This window comes from Anas platyrhynchos, chromosome 1 (assembly GCF_047663525.1).
Source record: "Anas platyrhynchos isolate ZD024472 breed Pekin duck chromosome 1, IASCAAS_PekinDuck_T2T, whole genome shotgun sequence".
Classification (NCBI taxonomy): Eukaryota; Metazoa; Chordata; class Aves; order Anseriformes; family Anatidae; genus Anas; species Anas platyrhynchos.
In genome coordinates this window covers 31,569,408-31,596,918 of record NC_092587.1, presented here as the reverse complement: position 1 = coordinate 31,596,918, position 27,511 = coordinate 31,569,408, and the positions used below count along the sequence as shown (strand labels likewise).

General features: G+C 39.8%; 1 long non-coding RNA gene across 2 annotated transcripts; it reads right to left on the bottom strand.

Moving 5' to 3' along the window:
• Positions 1 to 407: 407 nt before the first annotated feature.
• Positions 408 to 3,862, bottom strand: LOC140001663 (uncharacterized). Of its 2 annotated transcripts, none has more exons than XR_011807152.1 (3): positions 3,633 to 3,862; positions 3,012 to 3,127; positions 408 to 730 (listed from the first exon to the last, which is right to left on the bottom strand). It is a non-coding gene; the product is annotated as an uncharacterized lncRNA (long non-coding RNA). The 2 variants fall into 2 exon arrangements; XR_011807150.1 differs by lacking the exon at positions 408 to 730 and adding an exon at positions 1,895 to 2,586.
• Positions 3,863 to 27,511: the final 23,649 nt, after the last annotated feature.

The following is a 27,511-nucleotide window of genomic DNA, read 5'->3' as shown; positions in this document are numbered from 1 at the left end:
GGTAATTGTCTGAACCCAGAAAAATGTTTCCCAGATATTTTTCCCATTAAGAGTGAACTAAATAAACTACCACAGACCTTGAGCATTCCTCCCCTGTGACCCTGTGTGTAGGAAGATGATGGAATAATATGAAAAAAAAAAAAAAAAAAAAAAAAAAAAGAGTTTGCTACTGCAGAAAAGGGAGAGGAAAACCCAGCCTCCAGAGCCTTGTGTGTCCATGAAGCAGGGGTGAAAGCAAAGAGGGCAATGGGAAAAGCAGAAAGGACAGGCCATCTTACGTAAGCCAGATTCACACCCCAAGTCAACCTGGAATGTTCCATAATTCTGTTTAATCCCATAAAGCTTGGCAAAAAGATAGTTTATTTGATATCGTTTCCCATTAAAAAAAAAAAAAAAAAAAAGGCAACCTTTGCAACAGGAAGTTACAATTTTTAGGGGAAAAAGTGTCCATTCCATTTATTTATTACCACTTAACAGAAATGCTTTATTTTACACCCTTCTTCTCCAGGATGACCAATTTTAAAATTAAACCCTTCCTAAAATGTCAGTTCAGGGAAATGATGTTAGCAATGACTCTCTGTCTTTGCTTGGTGGTGATGGGGCTTCAGGCAGGCAACCTGCAGTCTCCTGAATCAGGCAATTTTCCCCAGGGTCTCTGTGGGATCTGCAGTCTGGACGGAGCAGGAAGGCTGGAGCTGGAGATAAGAATGGATCTTCTGTGTTCTGTCATCTACCTCAAAGAATTGAAGTGGAGCTAGTTTGTGTTGCTTCATAAAAATATTTATCATGAGCATTAATGGTGCTACAGCCCTCCTGTAGGGCCAAACGTTAGAGTAGATGTCAGCAGATGTGTCAGGCATCGCACCACATTTGCTCCCCAGTCCTGGCTCTGACCCATATCTTATCATCAGTATGAGATCCACAGTTCCACCTCCCCCACTGTGTAATACAGTCACAGAAAATACCAAAGGCTGAACACTTTTGGAGCTTGCTAGAATCACTGGAGACAAAACTTAACTACTTCAGCTGGAGCAAGATCCTCCTTTTAAAATTACTCACAGAAAGATTTTTGTTTCAAGACCATAAGCAGATAGTATTTATGGTCAAGATCGAGATCCCAAACTGCCTTCTGCAGACAGTTCTTTGTGGGGAAAACTCAATGGCAGGCAGCCGATCCACAGTCCCTTGTCACCAATACATTGCTGTAACGTGGTGACTTGGGCTCCACAAGAGATTTTAAAAAGACTTTTCCACAAGCTTTCTTTCCTACCCGAAATTAGTTTGAGCCTCAAAGGGATGAGTCTATGTTAGCAGCAAATCAGAACCATATTCGTTATCATACTCAGCAATATTCTTTTTCTCTTATTAAATAAGCTTTGTATTCCAGAGAAAGTGGGTGTCATGATCTCATGTACATGCCTGTACAAAAGCTCAGTGCAAGCTTGAGCTGAAAGCTCCCATGCTGCAAAGTTCTTTGGATGGTGGTATGTAGAAAATTCTATTTTTTTCTGATGATATTATTTGGTATTGTAATTGTGTAGTATATGTGTACCAGGCCTGTAATTTTAAGCTACCCATAGGCTAACATGGCAATTCAGTATATGTATAAATCAATGGCTGTGACAGGTGTAGGCCACTGTAACAAATCTTCTATACTTTAAATTAGTCATAAATACATGCCTTTCACTAAGCAGCCTCTCACTCTCATAAAAAACAAGGTGACCATAGAAATCAGTTGCAATTTAATTTGCTGTTTTAAAATGAAAGACACATGGACCCAGTTTCCAGCAGTGAATTCACCATATAGTCCACATTTTTTTTTATTTTTATATTAAAAGAAATAAAGGTTTGCATCTCGGGGATGCTATATCCATCGTTAAATGCTTTAGTTGGCTTCTTTTTTTTTTTTTTTCCCCTACATTTGTACATGGAGAATAGAAAGTTCAAATATTACTTTTTTTTGCATATGTCCTGGCAAGGCTGCCAAACAGAAAACACCCCCAAGTTCGGCCAGTGCTCCATTCCTCCGTTCCCTGGGGAGTTCCTGTTTCATGTGTTTTTCATTTTAAGTTCTGCCTCCTTGAATGCTATTTCCTCTCTTTTGGTTTTCACTAAGGTCAAAGAAATCTTTAGCAAATAAAAAATGTGAACATCCAGTCATCTACTGGAAATGTGCCCGTCCAGTGTCTAAATAATAGGTTAATAGGTTCACAGAGCTGTCCTATATACACTAAGTGCAGCACAGCAAAAACCTTCATCTGAGCACTTCATCACAGCTAAATAGAGAATACTTATAAAATTAAGGCTCTTTTATCTTGATTATGAACTGCAGAGAAATCACTCTAGCAGAAATCAAAATTCTGACAGAAAAGACTCAATGGCCTGGGGTAGAGGACAGGATACAGACATACCCTGCTGGCCTTCATTGGTCTGCATTGGGTCAGAGCAAAAACAGTGGCAAGCAGTTGGAAAGCCCACCTACCGAAAATATGTCTCATATTTTGATAATGCTATCTGAAAACAATAAGAATTAAGTTTCCATAGAACCTATGCAGTATGTGCAGGGGGATCCATGGTGAAAATTACCTATAAAAAGAAAAAAAACATGATTTAATAATAGAATTTAGTAACTGCAGACAGATGTGCTGCTGAAGCTGCCTGAAAATCAAAACAGTCACTAGCTAACAAGACTTGTAACAGGTGATGATATGGGATATATTATTAATAGGGATCATTTGCCACAGAAGAGACAAATAAGTATTTGGGGATTGGGCTAGTCAAGTGATTAACAGCTACTGATATTTCTTAGCAATATGGGCTTAGTTTTTCATCAAAAGTAGAATTCAAGCTCATGCTAATCTTTGGATGATTCCCTTCCATTAATTGATGAGGTTCTGTTGTAACAGGATATTTAAGCTGATGAATGGCTGCTGCAGATGTATTGCTCTTATGGTTACAAATCTCATTTCAAATTGAAGTACTCTATGTCACAAAATGGCAGTCGTACTTACCTTTGGTGGAGATCCCCAGCAGATACATTTGAAGAGGTTTTTATTCTCCACAGGCACATCACATAGTGTCATCTGGTGATCCAAGAGTCCATTCCCAGGTCTTTTTTCAAAGATTCCTGCTTGGGGAAAATTATGAGTCCTGAAGTGCCTGACCCCACCTTTTGGATTACTCAAATTCATCCCATTTCTATTATTCTAGTCCTAAGGCTTATCCAGTTCTTCCTGTATACTGTCCTCCTCCACATTCACACTACATATTGCATTATCAGAAAATTTCATGAGCACAGTTCTACTATTTCTGCCAAAGTTGTTAAAAATGTTAAATTGGATTAGTCCCTAGACACATCTTGGAAGAACTCCACTAGTAACTTCCTTTCAGTTTGGTATTTTTCCTTTCAACGTGATCTTTCATTTTTTTCCACCTCACAATTCTTCCACTAATCCAAATTTTCTCCAGCTTAACGAGCAATTTCCTATGCAGCCCTGTGATAAAAGCTTTCCTGGTAACTGGGTTGCATCTCATTCTCTTGCTAATAAAAGGGGTTGCCAGGTTATTCTGACATGATCTACCTTTATTACAGTGAATGGCATTTTATTTCATTTTCATCTTCGTATCCGTACCTGTTTTTCCTCCAATATGCATTTTGAAAGTTCGCATCTTCCTGAAGTCAGTCTTGTAGTCACTGAGACATTTTCTCCTTTTTACTTAAGTTAGATCCAGTGCTCACTTTCTCAGGGAAGAGCTATCACCTCTGATAGACACATTCAAAAACTTTGTTAGCAGACTTGCAGTTTCTTAAACCAGTTCTTTCATAGTTCCTCTAGGATGTGGCTCCACTGCAAGCTGACTCAGTCACATTAATCTCCTTAGAGTTTTGTGTCCACCTTAGATGTGGTTAATTCCATTTCCATTCTCATATTCCCATTAGCAACACAGCCTTATTTGACATCATCATCCCTGTTGAAAACTGAGCCAAAGTATTCATCTTGGGGCCATATCTGTATTATCCTTAACTTCAGCACCATGTTCACTGCATAGTGGCTATAAATCATCATCTTTTTGTTTGTCTGGCTAAAATAATCTCTATTTGATTTAGCTGCGTTTGAAAAATCCAACCTAGTTTGTCATTTGGCAATTTTCATATTACCCATACACTTCCTGACCTCTAAGACTTGGTTGTGTAAGCTGAACATTAGTCTTTTTCCATTCTTTTTAGGATGTCTGTTTGTTCCTAATAAGTTATTTTTGATCTGGGTAATCACCCAGTTAGGTCTAGATCCCTCCCTTTGATTTCAGTGTAAGCCTGAATGAAATGTTATACCATCATCATCCAGAAATTCCACCTCTGTTTTACATTCAAATCTATGAGCTTCCCAGTTCAGCAAACTACATTTTTAGAAACAGAAAACAGTAGGTTCATTTTAAAGTAGAACTACCTGTATTTATATTTGCATTTAATTTAAAATTAATCAAGTCAAGGTCTCTTAATACAAGGTTTCTGGTACAACCAGTTCTTCTCTGGTGTCCAAAAGAGTCATCCAAACTGCATCTAATTGAGTGATCTGTATCTGATTTAAAGATTATTTAGTGAAAAGGGCTGTCAGCTATACTGAATGTTAAAAAACTCCAGTAGTAACACATTTCTTGGTAAAATTTCTAACTCTATTAGTAATGCAGAGATTTCTATTCTGTAATGCAGATTTCTTTCTGAGTTGGTGTAAGTCTGTGATACTCTGCTGAAACCAGTTGATCTACACAAATTTAAGCAGACTCTTTGTCATGACAAACCGGATCAGACACATGACAAGCACAGCACACTGGTTTAAACTACAGAGCTTGATGAACTGCCTCATTCTCTGCAAGCTTTCACATCCCAGAAAGACTTTTTATGGCACCATTTATAAGCCTTATCCCCTAGAGCATCAAATGAGGACACTCCTATCACTCCTGCTGCCATTGAAAAAGCATCCCATGTAATTTATTGTCTTTCATTTGCCTGAAAAAAAAAAAAAAAAAAAAAAAAAAAAAAAAAAAAAGCAAGGAAGTTTCATTAAGTAGGTGGGAGAAGCTGAAGGCCCTTTTCACACTCACATGTTTTCTCTTTGCTGCTGTTTGTACAGGTGCTGTGAAAGAGACTCAGGGGGTGTATGAATAAAGACAAGACTTGAGAAATGCCACTTTAAATTGTTTGAAATCAAAGGTTTTGGTAGCTCATAAACAGGAAACTATGCTTTTTCCTTAGGACTGCAAATATAAGGAATCACCCTCATGTGCAAATATATTCAATATACAAATGTAACTATCATTGACATGTCTTACCCTTGTGGATTGTGAGAATAGGCCAGTTTTGTTTATGTTCACAGAGAATTTAAATACTGATAAAGAAAAAAAAAAAAAGGATTCTCATAATCAATCAACATATTCGTAAGATGAAATAAAATTATCCAGTGAGGATGTCAGGAAACCCATACTCCATTCAAACTGACCAATTTAATGCTTGCAGTAAGCATACTTCCAGACTAGCATCTGGAAATATTAAATGAGCAGAGATAGACATAGACACACTTATACTCTGGGAAATAATTAAATTTGGAATAAGAAAATGTTTGTGGACCAGATCATCAGCTGGTATAAATCAGCACAGCTCTACTCATTCCAAAAAAGCAATGCCAGTTTATGCTAGAGTTAAAGTGCTAGCTGGCTCCTGTAGCTTTCCTTTGTGATTAATTTCAGCACAATCATTGCTGGAACACGCTTTTGGACCAAGCTTCCTGAAGCATTACTTTTACAAATCTCTTGCGTGCTCTTGGACTGCTGCCTGTAGCACACCCTTCCGTATTAGGTCTGCTTTTCTGCAACAGAAAGCTCAAGGCTTGTTTTTTTTTTTTTATTTTTATTTTTTTTATAATGTTTTGTTAAAAACCAAAGCTTTTTTTTTTTTTTTTTTTTTTTTTTTCCTCAACAGCAATTTTATGCACATCACTCTTGACTCTTCTAAGTTGATGGAACTTGACTTTTTTATTCTTTGTTATTCTTTCCTTAGACTATGCTTAAGATGGAAAATATATCTTCCATTTCTTGTGTGCTCCAAGCTCTCAACAAGTTTAGGAGGAGAAATACCACCTCACAGTAGCACAGAAGTGGTGATCTGTGTGATGGCTGCCTGTATGGTTTTGCCCAGGCTGGCACCTGTCCGCATGAAGCCCTGGAAATGTCCTGGCATTCAAGGCTGCTGCAGTACAGGCCAACACATTAAGTGCTCCTGCACCCTCCTTTTTGCAAACCAGCCTTGAAGCTCCACTCCATGCAGCTACAGCTGGCACAGTTTCTTTTCCATGTGTCGACTATAGGAAATTATATAAAATTCTGCCTGTTCATTCATACTCTGCAATTGTGTGCTTTGAAAACACACTGACACTTGTCAATTAGCTTATCACAGTCTGTGCTGCTCACTCACTTCTTCCCCAGCTTTCTCTTCCCCACTGACAGCCATAGCCCATGAAAACGCTAAGAAATTTAGGGAAATAATGTGTATGAGGTCATTTATTTCAAGGCCATGGTAGCTCTTACAACATTCTCCAGAAGCATCCCTCAGATGTGGCAGGCATTGCTCCTGCAGTAAGGAGGGCTCACAAGCTCAAGGCTGCAGCCCACTGTTAGATAACAACAGCTCGGTTCTTCTTTGCAGACTGCAGACAGTTTATATTCTCCATTACAGGGATAAGCACAAGGCTGTACAGCCTACAAGTGCTCAAAGACACCAGGGATTTGCTAACAGCCTTTAAGTGTTGGCAGAGACTCATTTCCATAAGGGCACTAGAATAAGTGCAGATATTTGCAGTCTTCTGCTTCTGAGAAACTGAGCTGCTGCGGTGTTGGGGTGCTAAGCATAAGAAACCAGCCAAAAGGGGACTTACCACACATCACCTACCAGCAGGACAAGACCACCAGAATGTTCAGCATGGAGAAAAACATACAGAATTGTCTTTACAGTATTATCTATGTGCCCTGTGTGGCAGTAACTCTTTGTTTGGATTTCCAGATCCTCATTTGCAGAAGTATGGTTTTGAAATGTCCATACTTGGAGATATTCCAGATTTGGCCAGATATGACCCTGAAAGACCTTCTCTGATCTCAAAGTTGGATATAATTTGTAAAATTGGCCCTGCTTTGAGCAGGGGGGTGGATCAGATGGTGCCTTCTAACCAGAATTATTCTCTGCAACTTACTGACTGCAACTGCCACTGCAGTCAGTAAGAGCTCTGCCCTAAACAGATATAGCCTTCAAAAAATCATATATTTTCTCCTCAGCATCCAAAATTATTAGTAAATTTTAAAAATATTATGTTTAAGCACTAGTTGTAAAATGGGGCAAATAATACCAATACAGCCCACAGATAGGGGTTAAGGATGGCTTATGAATCACTCAAGTATTATTTGTATAAGCATTAGAAAAGAGTGACAAAATTAGTAAAATAGTAACCAGACCAAAGTTTAGATAATGTGAAGGGACAGATATCTTCATGGAACCATGAGGTTTAAAAGAAAGACTGAAAACTCATTCATTAAGCAGTGTCCATTCTGTGTTTTCCCCTTGAAGCATGGCTTCTTGTGGGAAGGTAATATGTATTTGGGTAATTAAAATCTTTAGCAAACTTTAACTTTTTATTTTGCAATTATCACCAGTTACCTTTGGAAACTATGGATTTGGCAGGTTATTCTTTCCTACCACATATAATTTTACATCAAAGTTGAGATAGCCCTTTTTTGGTATTGCAAGTGTTTGGTCAAAGTTACACGTTACGGTTATGAACATGGAGGTCTGGAAGCCTACAATTACAGCAGATGCCTTGAGTCTGAGTCACAGCCAGTGACTAGTATTGACAAGATACTATGAGAGCAGAAAACAATATTATGGAGGACATACGCACACATGCATCTCGGTGAAATCTACTTCACTCAGCAATTAATCAGATTAAGAAGTCTATTGAAGTAACCGAGATTTCATTTAACACGTTTCTCATGGGTAACTCCTAGCTGTGATACCAGAAACAAGCCTTTGAGACTAAATGTAGAAAGAATTCCTATTACGAGTTTTGCTTGAAGCTGAAAAACAAAAATGCAGTGAGAACAAGGGAATGGGAGCCTAATAAAAACATCTCTGTCTCTCTCTCTGCAATGCCATGCTGAGAAGCAACACTTGCTTTGCCGACATGCAGAAATCTTTGTGCCTGACAGATAGAACTGGAGATAAAAAGGATACAAAGCATCTGGCTTTCCAATATATATGTGGGATGATGATTTAAATTACAAAGTTTGAAGAATTTGGCACTTAGCAAACTTGAACCTTGCCCATTTTTTTTTCCCTCAATAGTAAGTTTAGAAAGCATGAAAAAAGGGAATATTTTCCCTTGTACCAGAGCATATAAACAACATCTGCACTTTCGAAAGAGTTCAAAACACCTTCAGAATGAAAGGTTTTCTCTTTGAACAGGGAAGAAACACTTCCAGCGTGCTTCAGTGGAGGGAAATTCTCGCAGAGATTGAGCTGTCTGGTCCCATTGTAAGGCTGCTGGCGGCGACCCATTGGTGGGATTGACATTGCAGTAATTACCAGGCCCATGGGCCCTCCGACCCTGCTCCACCACGAGACATACTGGCAGCAGATCTGAGGATCACTGGCATTATCTCAGCACCAAAGACCTGAAGGCAAGTTGTCACCTGAACTGCAGGTAAAGTGAAACATTTCATTGCAGTAATAAAATGCACATTTCTCTGGTATTCAGACTGTCTGGAAGATAACTCTTTAATGGATTACAAACTTCATTGCTAATATCTGCCTTTAACGGGCATGACTACAGAAAAGACAGGCTTTCTGAGCTATGTTGGTTTGCTATAATAATATTTTAATAATAAAAATATATTATCTGATATGGATTTTGCTCATTATTAGTAGACAGTGATCTTCACTCTTTTTTACACCTCTTCAGTAGAATGAAGTGCATTGATGTGGTATTATGGCACATAGTCCACAGCGGTGCTGGAACCCACAGAGAGGTGTGATCCACATTAATTTCCCTGGCTTCTAGTGTAAGGATGGAGCAGTGCATCACAGTTAAATCAGCCATCATTTATTAGCAGCTAGTCCTTTCAGATGCTGTATTTCAGCTGACTTAATTTGTAACTGTGGTGCAGCAGTCTGCAGCCATTGAGGACTGGAGTGATCAATTCAGTTCCAATTGCTTGAGGCTGTCTTAGTTTGTGCACTAGAAAGTTAAGGACTCATTCCTTTCACTGTGATCACTATCTAATTGATTCATTCCTGTCTTGCTTGATTGCATTGCCATTTTAGCTCAAAATCAGAGGTAATAGCTAAGAAGATGGGAGCCATCATACAAATTTTTAACAGCATCAGTTCCTGTGATTATCAACCCTGACTACAAAACAGTGGCTGGAAAAGCCGTAGGACTGTATACTGTCCATCACAAACAAGAAGTGCTGCTGAATTTGACATCCTCTCACTCCAAACACTACAATAGGAGACTGGACACTTGAAGTCCCAAGACATATCATTTGTAAACAATGGGCAACAGTTAAAGGAAAACTTTTAGTTCAATCTAAATATAATCTTTGAATCCAGGTGGCATTTAAACCAATATTTGGCCTTGACAATTATTCCCACAGAGTGATTGTGCAAGCATTAGAGATTTTAACAATGTTTATATAAACAACATGAAATGCAAGATAAAGAGCTTGATAATTACATACCAATTTTAAAGATACAAGTGAATTGTTTAAATTTTTCAAATCAAAGTAGTAATGGATTGCAGCTTTATATGTAGTCAAAATAAAGATTTGTGGAATATGATTTTTTTATGGCTTGTAGTTCTATTTTTAAATATTTTTAAAAATAAAACATCCCATGATTAGCCCTTTCAATTACTGCATCATATAGGGTTTTTTTTCCAGACTCTAATTATATCTTAGATTAAAATTCAAAACACCTGCTCTTGTGGATCGTACTAATTTCAGCCTCGAGTATTTTGATACAAAGAGCTATAATCAGTGAGAACCAGATGATTTCCTATTCTCTGTACCATACCTCCTCAGCTGAGTATGGCTAGAGATCTCTATTTCCTTCTTATTTTTTTGTGTTATGATTTTTACATATTTGATTTAAAGATGTATTTTTAATGTTGAAAGATGTAGTATTTTTACGTTTACTTAAGTCAGATTATGGCAGATATTAGGTTTAAAATAACAGTAATTTTGATTTTAAATAGCAGTTGAATAGTGTAGCTCTCTTCTGTTAGTTTCCTTTTTCATTTCAGCATAGCTAATATAAATACTTTGTTCCTGGCTTGTAAGAAAACTGCTCTTTAAAAACCCTGTAATTTGAGTTCAGGGATTTAAATAGGAACACATACATACTTAAAAGATATTTTTTGATGTACTTGGCTCTCTGTTATTATTCATGCACTTCTCTATGCTTTGGGGGTGTGATCCAAAGTCCACAGAGTCAATGGGAAGATGTGCAGATTTTTCTGGACTTTGGGTCAGGCTTTAAATATCACATATATTAAAAAAGGAGACAGTTATTTTGTCCACATATATTTCATCACAGAAAATAAGGATATCTTTAGCATCTTGCTAAAACATCACTGTGTTTACTTTTTGATGAGCATGAGATGAGATCTGCCTCTTTGCAGTTAGCTGGTGTTAAGCCAACAGGACAACACTAATGCCCATTTGATGGCAAAGAGCCATGGTTGGGCACTGAATCAGGCACTCCAGAGCTGTTTATTTTGCTCTCCCCCATGCTGTGCTATAACTGGCCAGACTGCCCTGTTACAATGGGCAGGTTTCTTAAGGCCCATGAAAAGCCACCTGGCTCTTGCTCCGGAGTATCTTAACGTATTGAAAATAGATTTTATGGCATGTCACTTCAGAGCTAGAACAATCCTTTTAGAAATTCAACATTTTTATACCCTCTGTTTCTCACTGTGAGTAATTAGCTGTGAATGTATTTATAGACGGTTTTCTTTCCCTTTTCTATGTCATGTATTAGAGTGGTAAGAAAGGTAAATTCTTTGCAGAAAAACTCAGGCCCTCCACATGATAAAATGATATGTGCTGTTGGTATGTACCAAGCTCTTCTGGTTTTCCCTGAATGTTGTATGAGTTTTGTGGCTGCATATTGAACAGTGAGCTTTCCATCACTCACAGCCAAAACTTCAGGTTTAAAATAAATGATAATATGAGCTGGAGATATCCAGTAGCATCCCACACACCTTCCCTGAACAGGCAAGAAGCATGGGGAGAGCTGTGTGGAAGCACCTGAGACATCTCTGCAGCACCTTTCTTCCCCTCCTGACTTTGGGAGCAACTCACTGTAACATCAAGGTCACACAGTGCTGTGCCCCAGGTAATAAGCTGATCTTATAAAGGGTAAGTTTGGGTATAGTATCAGTTTGGTTTTCTCTTGTCCAGAATTTCTAGTCTTGAAAGTATCTTGGAATGACTAAAGCTGGCTGTGCACCTCCCTGCCAGACTGTGGACTCCTGTAGAGCAAAGCCCAGCAGCTGCCAGCACCAAGAAAGCTTCATACCCATGAGGAGAAAAGCAATTAAGACCAATGCCACTAGGAACAGAACAAGTGATGCAAGTTTTGTGCATAGGAGCCAGGGCCTTGGTTCACAAAGTCTCACTTCACTGCATGGTAGGCACATGAAACTAAATGTCTGCCTAAAGGAGCTGAAGGGTTGAGTCAAGCCTGCTGAGATTTAAACCCCTGGTTCCAGAGAGTCTAGGTGTCTCAAACACGGTGCTTGCACCACTAAGCTACCTCTTCAGCTTTATTTAGCTGCTGCTATCAAAAGAAAACACATGTTGCAAATCTATTTATTATGGCTTCATTAGATGTGAAAGTCTTTTTTAAAGCAGGACACAAAACCTTGCAATACTTAAACTGATTTAACTTTTTTTTTTTTTTTTTTTTTTTTTTTTGCTACACAGCACACACATTATTCACTTTTTAAAAAAATATTGTAGAAATTTGAAATGTAATGGATGCTTTTCATTTGAAATTTACTGTGGCTATGAAAGCCTTCCTACCACCTAATAAGTGGAAACATTAGTAAGTTAAAAAGATAATGACATAAACGTTATTCAAAGGAATAAACAAATCAAACCTGCGCGCAAGCACTAAGTGTCTTCTGTCTGACAGGAGTCCTCAGAGAGCAATACTATGGCATTTTCCAGAATTAAATTGCATTATTATAAGAGCTTTAAATTAAGCTCCTAACCATGACCTTTAAACGCAGTGATTGCCATTATGCCTGCTGAGGAGGTTGTGGAGGGTTTGGAAACCCTGTGCAAGATTGATGGGTTTTAATACATAATCAAGTACAGGTTCATTTAGCACAGCTGTTGAACAGAGGGCCTAACACTGGGTTATCACAGGGAGTGCCCTCTCTTCTCTTCCAGAGAAATCAGTGTTAGCAGTGGGAGGCAGGGCTTGTTAATGCCGGGGAAAACAATGCGGTCTCTTCCTGGCGGGGCTGGGAGAGGATGTGGAGTTTAACAGCAACGCATCTCCTTCAGAAGGTGAACAGAAATAAAATGCTCCCCAGTGCTCATGCAGAACTGCATGTCGACAGAAGAAAAAAACTGGTGCTTAGTTTCTGTCTGAAAATATTTCTGTGGCTGCAACTCAAATAACAAATTATCCCAAACGCAGTTGAAGATAATAAGCCAAGAATTCAGAGGGACTGTGTTTACTTAGACCAGGTAAAACCTCATACAGTGCATACTTAAAAATACATATTGAAAAATCAGTGCATTCCTTAAGTGCACAGAGATAAATATATATATACCTTTTCTTGCTATCCAGAACTTTCTACCAAAAACACTGTGAACAAATTCTGTTCTCATACATAGTTACTGAGATATATCTGTCATATACCTACCTTTTATGCTATTTAATTATGTTTCAATGAAACACTTTGAAAAAAAAATAAAACAAGACCCTGATGTACTGTATGGTTATGAAGTCCCAGCTCTGTGAATGTACTAAGGCCCATCCTGAAGTCTCATTGTAGAAACCAAGGCCTTGGTTCAATGCAGGAAACAGGGATCTTACAGGAGCTGACTTGTCTCATGAAGTCCCTCATCTTCTACCTGACTATGCTGGAAAGCTAGGATCCTGACTCTGGTGACTCTCCAAAACAAGGTTAAAGTAAATTTATGTCCAAACACTCTGTTTTGTACTATCCACACTGAAAACAAGCACCATGGACCCTATGACCTCCTTCTGACTTGCAGGTGGACATTTTTCTGAGCTATCTGCCTTTCCAGGGATGCTGCTGCTCTTTTTGCTGGGCAGGAACTCTGGGCTCAGCCCTGAGGGCTTGGGCCTGGAACCCCCCTCCACCAGGCTCTGGTGGTGCCCCAGCCAGCACCAGGCTTGGAAAAAAACAGTCTCTGTGCTCACGTCCTCTCTTCAAACACAAGGGTATCCTGAGTCCACAGGTTACTAAATATACCAAAAATCCTTCCCATACCTCCCACAAGTACTTGTTGTGTCAAGGGCTGTAATTTAGGCAGCCAATATGCTGTGCAGCAGCTGACTTTGGTGAACCTGTGGGGGGTTTCAAATGGCTTAACCAGCATAACTGAACTGTGCTAATAATATTGTGCTCTATTGTGTCAATAATATTTATTCCAATGTTTTTTCATTCGTTCAGTTTCTAAACATTCCATCAAGTGAAGGTGGGCAGGGCCAGAAGCATCACTTTCATATTTTAACGCTATATCAGGATGAAACTTTCAGAATGTTCACTGAGTTTTTGGACTAAAAATAGTCTGATCTCCAGATTCATATGGCCTACCATCCCACGTAGACTCTCCTTCCTACCAACCAAGCAGCTTTGAAGGCTGAAACCCAGCCAGTACAAAACCATGGAATTTAGAATCTGAATCTGGACTTTTAGGAAGAAAAATGGGAACTAAAAAACTTGATAGGTTAAATTATATTTGCCAAAGCAGTTAAACAGTCCAACCACATTGATCATTCAAACTATAAGATTATCATATTTTCAAGCTTTTTAATTTATACCCAGCAATAGCTTTATGCAAGCGGCATCATTATGTAAATATACAGCTGGCTGTACATATTTTGTCCTCTAGTTTCTCACAATTGTGGGAAAAAGATTTTTTTTTTCCTAGAAGAAGCCACTATGGTATTAGTTACAACATGTATAATAACTCTATCCCAGTCTCGGTTGCTCACATTCTTTTCCTTCTCTCTCAGGCATGATCTGACAGAGCTCTCAGGGTCCTCTGTCTGTGACTTCATGTGACAACTTTCAGGAGACTTAGGTACGCTTCTTTCAGATTATTCCACCAACCTCTTTTGGCCAGGGAAGTGTGAATTTTCTTTTGCTTAGTGTGTTCTTTCAGAAGAGATCTGCACAGACTCTTTGCTTCTCCTTCCTACATCAGCAAGGTTTTCTTGCAGTAATTTTCTCCAGGTTTGTTCTTTTGATAATTTACCCTTACTAACATTGTTTCAATAGTGGTGCAAAGTGAGACATTAAACCCTGAAGTCTTTTTAGCTGCATATTCCAGGCAAGCTCAGAGAAGAGCACTACAATCTTCTCTCTCTGCATTATGACATTTCACAGCAGCTTGCTTTATCTGCAGCCAGGTGTTACTTCTTTCTCAGGCTTGCAGATGAATGTGGGACATATGTCCCTTCAATCAATGAACTCTGTTCTTATTCTCAGCAGAGTCCAGTGACTGATGAACCTAAGTTATCCTAGCACTAGACTTAATGTTAATTCAGAGCTGATTCTGTTCTCCTTTGCGTGGGATGCAAGATTTGTTCTCTTGATATCACATCTACTATGCAGTTGGCTTTCTTGATCTGGTGATGTTTGTCTTCCATTTACATGGTGCGGAGGAAAAAAGCACGCAAAGATGCATCACTCTTCCAACTCCAAAAACCTGTTCCCTTGTCCAGCTTAGGTAACAGGGAAAAAATGTTTGGTGGTTTTAGTCACCTTTCCAGAGAAAGCAAGCATGCACTTGTATAACAGAGGTGGTACTTGATATGCATTGCTATTAGTCATTGTACGAAGCAGCTCTGTAGACACTCATATCCAAGTCAGCTAGGTGTTTCTTCTTGTAGACATCTGATTAAACTGAATGATTTATTACTATCTGCTCTGGAAATCTGCATTGCATTCTTATTGTCTTCTCTCCTCACACTCTTTCTCTGGTTCCTCTTTTTGCACTTGCCATCACAGTAATGCACTTACAATAAGTGCAGTCTTTTCTAAGGATCCTGTCCACCCTTATTCAGTTATTATTTGATATCAAGTAATCAACAGGAAGCTGTCTGGGAAGAAATGATACCCTCCAGAGGAGCCTTTCAACTGGGAGTCATAAAGTAGACAGATTCTGTGTGTGTGAAACTTGTGATATTCTACAAAGAGCTGAAACACAGTTCATGAGAATAATCTCTAGGCTAGGGATCCAACCACTAACAGCTGAATATTTCCGATTGTCCTCTGAGATAGCCACCCGCCTCTGAAACACATCCATGTGGATGGTGAGAGTGAGAGTGGAGGACTCTGGAGTATATGGTAATTTCTTGGGCCTTGTGTGCCTAGTTTGGCACCGTCCCTGGTGATGTGTTCAGGCCTTCCACTTTTTACACATTCTTTTTCTGTGAGAAAAGACAGGAGGCACCTCCAGTTCAAGAAAGCTATTTTAGCAAATAATTTCATTTGCTGTATCAGATACAATGACAAGTTTTGTGATATATTGTCACTTTCCTATCTATGTTTTTTTTTTTTGTTTGTTTGTTTGTTTGTTTTTCCTCCAGGACAGAAATGGTCATTCTCCACTGACAATGATGAAACTTCAAAGTGGACAATATGAGAGTTCATTTTCAATGCTTAAAGCTTATATAGGTCAAAAAGAAAAAAAAAAAAAAAAAAGTGATAAAATACATCCACTTCTTAGCTGAAGTGGATGCAGCCCTACCAAGGGCTGTTTATATAAAACTGCCACTTCTTGTTTGGAAATGCCAGCTAGTCAATTGTTAGAAAATGGTGATGTACTAGGTGGAAATATCACTACAGACTTGCTGGGTTTGTCTGTCTTTTCTCTAAGCACCTCTTGCTGAAAACTGTCACAGAGGGAACACTGTCAAGGATGGCTTTCAGCCTAATCTGGTAGAATTTCTCTTAAGTCCCTGTGGTTCTCCACTCCTTTACCTTGGTGTCATGCTAAAGTACCATCACCATAGTGCTGTTAATTCAGTGCATTTGCAGTGCCATAAGGCTGACCTAGTGACATGCAGAACTAAGCCTGACAATGTCAAACAGTAGTTCTTTGAACTGTATTTGAAGAGTGACTGAGCATGCTTTCACATGTCAAATTTTCTCGCTGTACCTGGTCATTTGTGCACCTCCCCTCTTTTAGGGTAGCACAACATCTTCTTTGTAACTGCAGGGGTCTTTAAGAATTTCCCTACAGAACGGTTCTCTTATTTCTTGGTCAATGAGTTGCAGATTATTTATTACATATAGAAGAATAATTACCCTTAAAGACAGTTAAATGTTTCAAGACTAAAAAGCAAAGTAAATGTAGGTTGAAAGTCATTATGTACAGATACAAAAGACTTTTTGTCAGTAGATTTTTCATGCAGTCATCCAAAATAAATTCTACAGGTCCGATCCATGTGGTCTACAGAGACTTCTATCTGCACAAATAATCTTATTGGACTATTGCACTCTTGGCATTTTGGTAAGGAACCGTTTTGAGCAGATCTATATTAAGGCCACATTTTGATCCAAGACACAGGCGTGGAATTGTCTCACTCCCTCCTGTCTCATGTGGAAGCACTACCTGGAGAAAAGGAGCAGCACTGACTTTAAATAATCCAGCCTGGAGCAAGGCCAGGGCTTGGGCTCCTCCTTGCCAGCTGCAGGGCCCCAGTGCAGTGAGTGCTTCCAAAGGCTGCGCTGCCTCTGCCAGTGCCAGAATGGATCAACACACGGGCTCCAGCCAGAAATGGACTCAAAGTAGCTGTTGTTCCTTCTCCCTAAGGAGCATTTTCAGGGAAACGCCTCAGAGGTAAGGGCTAAGCTTCCCAAGAAAGACTAACCCCACGTCAGAAAGGACTGGAGCATTTAGTGTTTGCTAAATGCTCTATAAAGGGCAATATTCTTCAGTCACTTTTGGGATAAATCCCACTCTGCTGCTGAGAGAATATTTGCAGACAACAATATCTCCTGAGCATCCTGCAACTGACTGACACAGATACACATGGATATTGTTTATTCTTGTCTGCCTTGGTTTAAAATTTTATACATGCCCTCTAGGCATGACTTTGATGCTGGTTTTTCTACCAAAAAAAAAAAAGAATACGTAAATAAAGAAGTCATACATACATAAAATAGTAAAGCATAAATCAAAGTCAGCTCCAAATTTTTTTCTTAAATGCCAAATACTTAAGAAGCAAGATTCAGTTTCAATGGCTGTCTTGCCTTAGTTCTTGTCTATTTCAATTTAAGGAGATTTTATTTCTGTATCATGACCTCCTTGGGAATTTAGTTACATTGTGAAATTTTATAACTGTAAAGAAAGAAACATTTTCACAGCATCAGCATTTCATCTTTTCCCCATGTGAATATTAAAATGAGAGAGGGGTCAGTTGTCTATCTGATGTGATGCTTCTGTGTCAGAGAGGTTTACTTTGTCACCTGCCAGCATGACAAATCCAGTTACTTTCCCTGAGACATGCTCAGCAAGATTCTGGGTGGGGAGCCACTTTCAGACTTTTTAATGTCCATACATATATTTTGCCTCCCTTACTGAACTCTCTGCACTAGGTGGGTGGCATTGGCCTCATAGAGTTCTCACCAAAGAGCAGCCGAAAGTACTTCCATGGTAGAAGTCTGGTCCCTGAAATGCTGCTGAGGGCAGTGACATCCATACAGATCTCCTCAGTAAGTGCTGTCTGTGCCTGGACACTTGATTTTTCCAGGAATCCAGACTTGTGCATGTAATTCTGTTTGATCAGTTATTGCCCCTATCCCTTCCCATCACCTCTTTGCAACTATGAAATATTTCTGGATGGCTCCTGAAGTGCCTTGGCTTGCTTGTTGACTTCTCTTTGAAACAGGAGTGCTAGTTTTCTTTGAAATAACTGGGGACTATGAAGATGAGACATACAGACAAAAATCAGCCCCAAATGTTCAGTCTGTCACTTCCTTCTTTCTCCATCCTCCCCTATGAAAACCAAGCAACCTAAGCTACACTTGTTTGTGTTCAAACCCTGTTTGTCCCAGGTGTGTAAAATCAGTTCAGAGACCAAATTGTAGTCTGGGATTACATATAGCCAGGATATTATTTGCAGCTTTCAAAATCTCCTGAATTTCTTGTCCTTTTTCTGCTTGGATTGATTATTTCCTGTGTTTGGTTTTGTCTGCTCAGTAGCTAACATGAGACCTCTGGCTGGGGAAACATCACAATGCAAAGGCTCAGCTGAAATAGCTCCCTGCCCACACATCTTTCTACAGCACTTCAAAATATGCATTTCCTGCGCATACTATAATTAGGCACTTTCATTCTCCCTCCAGTTTCTATTAAAATACTCATTATCTACTACAAAACTCTTTTATTATGCTATTTTTTATATTCCTCTCGTTACTTCAGGAGGCAAATGAAGATGTTTTAGTGGATGTAGTTCTAACAGGGGAAATTCCAACATTGCTTTACCATGGCAATGGGGCGCAATCATCAATGAAGCAACAACTTCACTGGGGATCGCTGCAACTGCTAAAGGATTTGAGGCTGGCTTGCAGCCACAGACAACATCCATGGGATTGTCTGCACCTCACTGAGCTGCACAGGCGGATGCTAAACTTGAGTCCAGTTCAAAAAATGTTGGAAGGATTAATAGTCCTTTGGACCTCAAGCAGGGAACAAGAGGTGAAGAAGTGAAGGGGCAGGAGAAGTTTTGTCTGTCAATAGTTTGTGGGCTGGGTAAGAATTCCCCCCAGAATGTGGCTTATCCAAAGCAAAAAAAGGTTGGCCTCTGTCTCAGGATCATGCCTCACTCTCAGAGAGGACGTTCTGTATTCTCAGTCCAAAGTTCAATCCTTTCCATTAAGAAATAAAAAATAAAAAGAAAGGAAGGCAAGAAGGGAGGAAGGGAGGAAGGGAGGAAGGGAAGAAGGGAGGGAGGGAGGGAGGGAGGGAGGGAGGGAGGGAGGGAGGGAGGAAGGAAGGAAGGAAGGAAGGAAGGAAGGAAGGAAGGAAGGAAGGAAGGAAGGAAGGAAGGAAGGAAGGAAGGAAGGAAGGAAGGAAGGAAGGAAGGAAGGAAGGAAGGAAGGAAGGAAGGAAGGAAGGAAGGAAGGAAGGAAGGAAGGAAGGAAAGAAGGAAGGAAAAACGTTTAGATGTGATCTTTGACTTTTAATGAAGGGGACTGGGGAAGGAAGGGCTTCAGACTGAATTGTTTCCCTGCACTGCCTCTCTGAGTACACATGTACAGCTTCACACCTGAGGAAACAAGCAGAAAGCTGCAATGTCACTGTTTGCAGCTGGCCCCAAGCCAGCTGCTGGAGCTACATTTAGTACCCAAGCAGCATGTTTCAGCCGCAGCTGCAAATGCCCCAGAAGGCTTGAAAATTGTTTTTGAATTGTTAATTGACTCAAACAGCTTCTGAAGGGGAAAGGACCTCTCAGAGAGACCAGAACTCTCAGAAGAACTTCCCAGACACTGTGTTTCTGCTTATGGATATCTCCAAATTAAATTGTGTCCCTTCACTACTGCTGATCTCTTACAGGAAGTGCAAGTTGGGCTGTGAGGACTGAAAGGAATATGCCCTGGAAAAAATAACCCAGTGCAGTAATGGCTAATCTGATGAGATCTATATTGTACAGAGATATGTAAAACTTGAGTATGCACTAATACTGAGTATTAAAACAGACCCTGGTATGAGCCAGGCCTACCGTAATTAGGCAGTTATCATTTCCATTTCAGCTGAATCGAAGTATGTTAATGTATGCCCCTAAATTTAGACTTTTTTATATAAACTGAACTTGCTTTGACTTTTTCCAGAGGACATGTGAAATACAGTTTAAACTTAGAATCATAGAATCATAGAATATCCTGAGTTGGAACTTTTTATTTATCTCCAAATGTGATCAAACCTGCAAAGAATATTAACATGCTTAAAGTGTGCAGTTAGGCAGAAATGCACTTCCTATTTGAGCAGAGTTTTATAATTGTCTGTGGCTTAAACAAAAAGGTGTCATTATTCTGGAAACAAGGTAACATGAGGAATGTAGTTTCAACTAACTTTGAAATTCTAATGTGAAGGGAGTGTGGTGGTAACTAGCCCACAAATCAAGATAAAAGTTCAAAGATGCATATTATCCCATGGCAGCCTTTTGGTAATTAAAGTGGGTTTATTAGAAAGATGGATAGCTGTGGATGCTCCATCCCTGGAGTTGTTCAAGGTCAGGATGGATGGGGTTCTGGGCAACCTGGTCTAATGGGTGGTGTCCTTGCCCATGGCAGGGGAGCTGGGACTAGGTGGTGTTTAACGTCCCTTCCAACCCATATGATTCTGTGATTCATATATAAGCTGACAAATCCTAACTGCATTGCTGAATATACATGTAGGCAGTGTTTCTTTTAAATGATTTTGCAGTTGTGTTCATTTTATACAAGTAAACTTAGATAAACTATGGTTTGCTGCAAAAAAAAAAAAAAAAAAAAAAAAAAACTGCTTAAAATAACATAATTTACATAGGAAATACTACAGAGTGCACAGAAATTGTCTTGAGGAAGATATTAGAAATTCACACCAAATGAATAGTTCATTGTTAATTCTCTTTTTCTTTACTTCGATCTATAGAACTTTGTCAGCTCTGAGATTTCTCCCTGATCATCTGGACCTCTATCCTCACCATGCTTTGCTTCAGACAATGATAATTTAAATCATACCGTTTCTCAGGATCACTAGTTACAATCTTCTGCATTGCATCCTTTTCCTTCTGTCCTTCTGTGATTTAATGCCCATAGCTTGGGAAACCCTGCCTTGCTTCCAGCTTGAGTAGAGTTACCCTTTGCTAAAAGCTCGTCATTGTCCTTGGTCCTAGATGAGGCAGGTCCAGCCATGTTTCTAAAATAGGCTTTGAAAAATGGAAATGTCAGTGGTTGTTGGTGTGAAGCAGATCCACTTGGAAATCAAAGAGAAAAGAATAGAAAAAAAAAATCAAAACATATAAGTAGGGGGAGAAGAGGCAACATGAGATAACACAAACATCTCCCAGAGATGGGATTCCTTCCTCGGGAAAGACCTCAGGAGCCAAACTCCAACCAGTTGAGAGCTGTAAATTATTAACACATTTGTCTCAGAAGCACATCCATGCACTGTTATGACAAATCTGTGCCCATGGCCTGTTCCTGGCACTCAGTGCTTAGTAGTTTCTACATAGCTGTCTAGCACAAATGTATATGAATAACATCAATCATATCAAAATGTAAAGCAATATCTTCCTGCATGAGGTTTTTTATTATTTATTTTATTTACAAGACAATATGAAAGCATGTCTAATTAAATGTTCTCCACTTTTCCTCCCTCAGAATCCAAAGAGTTTTTAATCGTGGGGGACATTCATTTCTGCTGCAGACTGCATGACTTGAAACTTTGCCTAATACACATCAAATGCTAAAACAGACGTTTTTAATTACTAGCACAAAGTCTGCAGAGATATGTTTTGTAATGAGGAATGTGGTTAAAAGCAAAGTGGTCCCATTTGCCTTTGCAACAGACTGTTAACATTTCATTTTGACCTATCCTTACAGTACAGCTCTGTTTTCTTTCTAAAAATGTACAGGGTTTGTTGCTAAGTCAGGTAAATACAAATGGACAAATGCTGGCCTGCCAATGCAATACTGAAGCCAGTGGAACTCTGCCTGTTCATATCCGCCCAGGATATTTCACAAACACATTTAAACATCTTTAAGATAATGGCACAAAATGACAAAACAAAACAAAACCAAGATGCTAATGCCATATTTTAAATATAGTGGTAAAGAACAATAATGTAAATTTGAGCTTTTTCTGTTCCCTGGATAGCTGCATATCTGTAATTTGCATTATAATACCATGGTTTTCCTTGCAGTGGTTGTATTTAACAACTGCACCACAAAACAAGAACAAACAAATTATTTCAAAAGTTTCTTAAAAGTCTGCTTAAGTTTAGAGAGTGTTATTATAATTATGCTGCATCAGATTCACCCCAGCATGTTTCCATCTTATACAGAAGACTTCATGGATCGTAACTGAGGTACTGATTTAGTTTTGAAGGGGAGGCAGAGAAGGAAGGGGAGGCAGAGGATCTACACCGGCCTATTAGGCAGCAATAGAGGAACATGTGTAATCAGCAGCCCTCACTGGACACAAATAGCCACAAGAAAAATCCTGTCACTAATCTCACTCCAAAATATGCACTGAAGTCAAATGCATTTGTCTGCAGCGATGCCTTTTTCTCTCCACTGACTATAAGAGGAGCAGAGTCATTAATTATGATTTAGAAATCTAGTTTTAGACATCCATATTCGAGTTAGATGAGCTCCTGCCTACAGGAGTGTGGCACAGACAGCAAGCAGTCCTTGGAAAGGGCTTTTGGCTCTGGTAGAAACCATGTGACAGAGGTCTCCAGGAAAGGTGATATTGAAAATATTTAGCTCTGCTAAATGGGACATAAATTGATGTGAGCTGGATTTTACCTTATATCATCAAGGAAAAAAAAAAAAAAGCCATATATCCATATATAACAGAACTTTTATGTTCTCAGGATTTAATGTATCTCAGATTTAGATCACTAGCTAAGCCAACTACATGGGTTTAAGCAGAACTTTACCACAATGCTTTATTTTTATTTTTATTTTTAATGAATATATGGAAGTTGGAGGAAAAACAGGAACTTTGAGTTGGTTTGCTGTTTGTTGGTTTTGTTGTTCTTGTTGTTTGTTTTATTGTTGTTGTTGTTTGTTTGTTTGTTTCTGCTTGCTTCCTATCTTACAGTATGTTTTAAAGGGCTAATGGCTGAGGATGAAGAACTGAATATCGTTGCAATATTTAGAGACTATGAAATGAAAGAAAAAGATCTGAAACTCTGGAGAGAAAAACAGTTCAATTGTTCAAAGTGACGGTCTCAAAAGGAATACCCTTTCTACATCTATAATTTGGCACCTACAAATACAAGATGGGACAAGGCACGAAGCACAAGCCATTGTGAAAATCTTGTTGTTTTGAGTACAATGGGCATTTTTTTTCTCAGAGTTATAAGCCCTGAAGGAGCTACCAAATTGAAAACAGAGCTATTGTCAGACAAGAGCGCTTCCGGCTCTATTAGAGACGTGCCGCAGATGTCTGTGAGCAACTTTTTCAAAACCTGACAGCTTCGCAAATCAGACTGTTTTCTTAATGTGCTGCAGCTTTTAGTGTGTCTAAGGTATGCTGCTGGTGCTCTCAGTGAATTAGGCTTACTCTCTACAATTACTCCCAGTACACATGCAACATCAGCAAATTTTATTCTTTAGGGAAAAAGGAAAAGAAAGCAAATTACTCATATCTATATTTTATATATAAACCTATATTTCATGCCTATATATCCATACCATGACACATGCATTTTGTCTGCATTTGAGAATAAAGTTCACAGATGTATTTAATATATGTGTGTGTGCATATACACACATTTATTTGCATACCCACTCATCTGTGAATATAGAAATACCTCCAGATAATACCTTACAATAAACAGATTTTTCTCCTCAGGCAGAAAAGTGGTCTAGAGTTACCTAGATTGTACATTACCATCAATTTTCCAAGGGAGGCATGGTGGCTGTGCAATACTTAAGCCCCTGTGGAAGAGTAGGAATGGTTTGTCTGTGTACAGCAGAACCAAATGTCCAGAGCAGAGCAGAGATACTGCACTTCCAGATTTAGGGAGGAAAAATGTCACTCTTCCTCTTATTCCAGGTTTCATCTGGGAAGTGAGCAGGAGGTGAAGAGCCAGTAGGAGCCCACTGATGAGCCTGAAGTCAAGAGGCCGCTGAGTGCCTGCTCTATGCATCCCCCCCATAGGAAACCAACTGCCCTTGTTGAGGTGCTCTGAGCTGGAAGCATGGACAGGGCTGCTGCAAAACGTGCAGGTAGATGTTTTGTTTGGCTTAGGGACTGAACAGTTCTTGTCTCAGATGCCAAAACAGTCTCAGGTCTCAGAGCACAGCAGTGTGAGAGACATCACTCTGAATAGTGCACTACATGAAGACCCATGGGCTTCCCTCCAATACCCACTTCATGACAGTGGCACACACAAAAAAATGGGTTCTTCTCTTTCGTCTGGAGATAGACTAGTTTCAGTTCCTTTAACCTAAAGCAATTGGATATGCCAGTTCTGGTGAAGACAGCCTCAGCCAGCTGTGTGGCTCCTTCCTCATACTGCTGCTATTGGTGATATGACTGTGATCCTTGCAGAAGTTGACTAAATCCCCAGTATTTCTGAGACCTCGTGGCACTACCTGATGTCTCCCCACCGTGGCTATTTCTATTTGGCTCTTCATGTGTGGAAGAGGGCTCACATGAACCACCTCATCCTCCAGAAACCTACTTTCACAGTACATGGCTGTGGTTGGGCATGTAGCGTGAACTCTTGGGAATCCTCTCCACAGCAAGGATCCATATCTGATGCGATTTGGGTATGTGGAGTTTGTTGGGTGCTCTGTGCTCTGGCTTGTACTATCCACACTCTCGTAACAGTGTAGACACAGTATTCTGAAGCTGGAAGGTGCTCATATATGTTCAGACACCTTGGAAATATAAAGAAGCAGTTCATAGGAAAAAAAAAAAAAGAGAGAGAGAGAGAGAGAGAATTTCAGACTATGAAGAAAAATACTTAAGCTAATGTAACATGTCTGTCTGGGGATACACATTTCAGTTCACCATTGATATGCTGGCACCTGTCCAATGTGCATTCTTCCCATCAAGGACAATTTAGACTAAGAGAAAATAATTGCTGTGCAGTGTTTGATGGTCTTGTGCATTATTTCCCATTAGTATCTATGTCCTGTGCCTCACCTTGGGTCAGAATAAGGACCATCGACCTGCAAACTATGGGCCAGCAGTGGCAGGGAGTTTCGACACAGGAAGCAGAAGTGATACTGAACTGAGCTGATGGCTGCCAGCACAAGCAGGAGGGCACAGCAGGTTGGATTGATGTGTTCGTAGATAAATACATAACCGAGCAGCAAGGGAAGAGAGTCTAGATCGGGGAATTCTATTAATTGTGGGTTGAGAGGCCCATTAAGCTTTCATCTAATCCTGATCATATAGATTTCTTTTCTTGCTTTCTATATCTTATGCACTGCAAGCTGAACTTCCTGTCTAATGTAACACATTCTTTACAAAACAAAATAACACTGTAATTGTTCTGCTCTTAGTTAGTGGTTTTCGTTTTAACTCTCTGACTACCATAATAAATAACCATAAAACATTTGCACTCCCACTTCACACATAACATGCCTTTGCTTGCCAAAGCAATGGTAGCCCAAGGGTTAATTTTTTTATTTTATTTTTTTTTTACATTCTAAACATATGCATGAACTGAAATGTATCCTAGGGCTATGATTCATTTGGACAGTTCACAGGGATAGAAAGATGGTTAAATTTGAGCAGCTAAGCCTTGTTTGGGGCTTGCATATTTAACTGGTGAATCTTTGTATTAAACAAATTTTGCATTGCTTCTGTATAAATAACAGGGCATCCCTGGAAGAAATACATAAACCAGATGTTGTATTTTTGAAATAACTTGTCTGGTCTTACAACGCTTATTTGGGCAAAACTTCTTGACATTCATGAGAGGGTAAATTGCTTAAAACAGTTTGCACTGTAAGGGTCCTTCTAACAAGGGAACAAATGCATTTATTGTGAGCCAGACCCTTATATTCTTTCTTAGATTACTTTTTTACCATTAAAAAAAAAAAGGACTAAGACTGGTATTCCTGACATTAACTCTTCACTGATGCTGTTGTTAATTAAGTCTGGTTACTAAAATAATCAGAGTCTGTGGATGATTAAGTTTGGCTTTTTGGGATCCCTGGCCATTACTGTGGTGGAAGACCCCATCTTGCAGCAGCCCTTCTGCGCACCACACCTGAATTTCCCCAGCCCTGCAGCTCTCTGCCTCCCAGCCCGCTGAGACACTCACAGGGCGCCTGTTGGGTCAGGCTCACTTCCTTTGCTGAAGCTCTTCTCCACAGCCAAAGCCAGAATTTTCCTCTGTTCTCAAGTGGATGTTGAAAATGTGAAAGCCAAGATCTCACATCAGCTCCAGCAGCAGCTTTTGTAACTGGCATCGTTTTAGTGCATTCAAAGCAAGCTTGAAGAAACGTGTCTTATAGTGCCAGAAAGTGTCTGTGAATTTGCTTTGAGCTCTGGTAGACTTTTAAATAAAATCTCTGGACCTGGCAAAGGCTACCTTTGCTTAATGGGCTGTCAGTGAGCTTGAGCATCTCAAAATCATTCCTCTTACTCACCCCTGGAAAAAAATCCAGACCACCTCTGGCCCACCTATGCCTGAGCATGGGATGAAAATGATCTGCTTCCCTGCACCTCTCTGTCCTGCTGCCTCTGCCAATCCTACCCATGCTGTGCTGCTGCTCTTGGGGGTTTCACTGAGAAGGAAGAGAGGAAATACAAGAAGTGTGGGCCACATGCTCGGGGCTGCTGAAGGAGCCCATCCTGTTGTGCAGCAGTGAGGAGCATGTACACACACTGGTACCATTTGTCCAGAAATCCATAGGCCTGAATGACTGATTGGATGTTATGGCACACATGCAGGGTCCGTGGCACCAGGAGACCACGAGAAGGAAGAATTGGTTGCTTTAACTATCTGGCAATAAAAGATATCTAGCTTCTCCCAGCTACATTAAACTGCTTTTCTCAGCTCTGGTCATGCCTGGCTTGAAAGACAAAGCAATGGGAGCTATGGAGCTTCCCCATGGCTGGGACATCCTCTGCTGCAGGCCAAGGACTCTCAGCTTGCTGGCCAGGCACTAGGAGCTGTGTCCTTAGGAGCTGTGTCCTTCACAGGACTGTTGTCCTCCAAGGTCTGCTGCATTGCGAACCCAGTCAGCAAGACTTGCCCTGAGGAATGTCCCTGTAGCTCTGGTGGCTCATGAGTATCCCAAGACCCCAGTGTTCAGGGTCATGACATCCAGAGAAATGGAGATGTTGGCCAGGCAGCTGTCCTTTTACTCTGACACCAACCAGGAAATAAAAATGAGTAGCATCATGCATTTACAACACCCACAACAGACATCATAACTATAAAGATGGGAAAAAAACTCTTGTGATATTGTTGTCCCGAGAGCAAACCCAAAGGGTCCTTCTCCCTACTGGT